The following is a 3,322-nucleotide window of genomic DNA, read 5'->3' as shown; positions in this document are numbered from 1 at the left end:
CACAAAGTCATGAAAACTAAACAACCTGTTGCTAAACAACAGCTGAATTAAAGAGAAGATAAAGAAGAACAGCATTAGATTCCTCAAAGAAAATGACAATGAAATCATAAGTTTTCAAAATCCTTGAAATATGAATAGCCAAGTTTCATAACAGGCACCAGTAGTGCCAGCCACTTGGTGGGCTGAAGCAAGAGGATCACTTGAGCCCAAGAGTTTGAGGTTGCTGTGAGCTCTGACATCATAGCACTCTACCCAGGGTGACATAGTGAAACTGTCAAAAAAAAAATCCATGAAATACTGCAAAAGCAGTCCTAAAGAGAAATTTATCACATTAAATGCCCACATCTAAAAAACAGAAAGAACACAAATCAATAATTTAATTAATCATCTCAAGGAACTGGAAAAGGAAGGGCAATCCAATTCTGAACCTAGCAGAAGAAAAGAACCAAAAATTAGATCAGAATTAAAAGAAATAAAGAACAAAAGAACCATTTGGAAGATTAATGAAACAAAAATTTGGTTCTTTGAAAAGACAAATAGAAGCCTCAGTGCATGTAGCTCAAGTGGCTAAGGCACCAGCCACATACACTGGAGCTGGCGGGTTCAAATCCAGCTTGGGCACACCAAACAATGACAACTACAACCAAAAAATAGCTGGGCGTTGTGGCGGGCACCTGTAATCCCAGCTAATTGGGAGGCTGAGGCAAGAGAATCACTTATGGCCAGAAGTTGGAAGTTGCTGTGAGCTGTGAGGCCACGGTACTCTACCCAGAGTGACAGCATGAAACTGTCTAAAAAACGAAAGAAAGAAAGAAAAGATAAATAGAATTAATAAATCTTTGGTCAAATTAACTAGAAACAGAAAAGTAAGACTGATAATAACCACGATTAAAAACAAAGAAGGAGAAATAACAACAGGTAACACACAGATACAAAAGATCATCACTAAATACTACAAAAAACCCTATGAGTACAAATTTGAAAATACAGGTGAAATAGACCAATATGTGGTATCACATTACCTTTCTGCAATTACCCAGGAAGAAACAGAACTCTTGAACAGACCAATAGAAAGCACCAAAATTGCAATAACAATAAAGAATCTTTCAACAGAAAAAGTCCTGAGACAGATGATTTCATACCAGAATTCTACCAAACATTCAAAGATGAGCTCCTACCTATGTTGCAGAACGTATTCCAAAACATTGAAAAGAAAGAAACCTTCCCCAATTCCTCCTACACATCAAATATCTCCCTGATACCAAAACAAGGAAAGGACCCAACAAAAAAAAAAAAAAAAAGAAAGAAAGAAAAAAGAGACCAATATCGTTAATGAATTTTCACACAAAAATACTTAATAAAATTCTAGCAAACAGAAATCAGCTACACATTTAAAAGATTATACATCATAACCAGACGGGCTTCAGCCCAAGGCTTGTTCAACATATGCATATCTATAAACGTAATTCACCACATAAATAGAAGCCAAAACAAAGACCATATGATCCTCTCAATAGATTAAAAAAAAGTATTTGACAAAATTCATCATTCTATTATGATAATAACATTTAAGAAAATAGGTATAGATGGGACATTTCTTAAACTGATAGATGTCATCTATGACAAACCCACAGCCAAGATCATACTGAATGGAGTAAAACTAAAAGCATTTCCACTTAGAACTGAAACCAGACAAGGATGACCACCTTATATGGTCACTATGACTCATCATAGTGGTGGAAATCCTAGCCAATGCAATCAGGCAAGAGAAGAATACTAAGGGGATCAGAGGAGGTCAGACTATCACTCTTCACTAAGTATGTCTTTATCCTTAGAAAACCCCAAGGGCTCAACCATGAGACTCCTGGAAGTGATAAAGAAATATAGCAATAGCTGAGCATGCTGGTTCATGTCTGCAATCCTAGCACTTTAGGAAGCCATGGCAGGTGGATCACTTGAACTTAGGAATTTGAGACCAGCCTGAGCAAGAGTGAGACCCCTTCTCTACTAAAAATAGGAAAACTAGCCAGACATTGTGGCAGGTGTCTCTAGCCCCAACTACTCAGGAGGCTGAGGCAAGGGGAGCACTTGAGCCCAAGAGTTTGAGGTTGCTGTGAGCTATGATGCCACAGCACTCCACCCAAGTTGACCAAATAAGAGTCCATCTCAGAAAAAAAAATAATCATTACCATTTCAGTATATAAAATCAATGTTACCAAATCAGTAGTCTTTATATACACTGACAATAGTCAACCTGAGGAACAAATGTCACAATACCCTTCTTAGTAGCTTAAAAAAAATACTTTGGAATATACTTAACAAAATATGTAAAGAATCCCTACAGAGAGAAATATGAAACCCTGAGAAAAGAAATAGCAGAAGATGTTAACTTCTATGTTAACATACTATGCTCATGGCTGGGAAGAATCAATACTAAAAGTTCAAACTATGCAAAGCAATCTACAGATTTAATGCAGTTTCTGTTAAAACACCACCATCACACTTTGAAGAACTTGAAAAAAATAGTTCTTTGATTTGTATGGAGCTAGAAAAAAAAACCAAATATGTAATGCAATTCTAATAAATATAAACAATAAAAACTAATCTGGAGACATTACATTACCAAACTTCAGGTTATATTACATTTCTGTAGTAATCAAGACAGCATGGTACTGCCATAAAAATATGGTACTACCATAAAAATAGAGACATACATCTATGGAACAAAAATAAAGAACCTAGAGGTGAAATAAGCCTCATATCACCATCTCATCTTTCATAAACCAAACAAAAGCATACACTGGGAAAAATACCCTCCATTTTGTATATGGTGCTGGGAGAACTGGTTAGACACATGTAAAATATTGAAACTCGACTCACATGTCTAACCACTTACAAAAATTAACTCATGCCAGATAAAAGATTTCAATCTAAGACATGAAATGATAAAAACTCTAGATGAGAAAGTGTGGGAAAAACTCAAAAATATCAGCCTTGGTGCAACAACAACAAAAATAAATAAATAGGACTTAATTAAGCTGAAAAGCTTTTGCACAGCTAAGGAGACAAAAACCAAAGAAAATAGACAACCTGCAGAGTGGGAAAGGATATTTGCATATTATGAATCGGGCAAAGTCTTGATAACTAGGATCTACATAGAGCTCAAATTAATCAACAAAAAAAGAGCTAACAATCCTATCACTGGGCAAGAGACATGAACAGAACGTTCTCTTGGGAAGACAGATGAATGACTAACAAACATATGAAAAAATGCTCATCATTCCTAATCATCAGAGAAATGCAAATCAAAACCACCCTATAC

Source organism: Nycticebus coucang, chromosome Y (assembly GCF_027406575.1).
Source record: "Nycticebus coucang isolate mNycCou1 chromosome Y, mNycCou1.pri, whole genome shotgun sequence".
Classification (NCBI taxonomy): domain Eukaryota; kingdom Metazoa; phylum Chordata; class Mammalia; order Primates; family Lorisidae; genus Nycticebus; species Nycticebus coucang.
The sequence above is the reverse complement of the archived record's forward strand: the minus strand, read 5'-3'. Positions refer to the sequence as shown.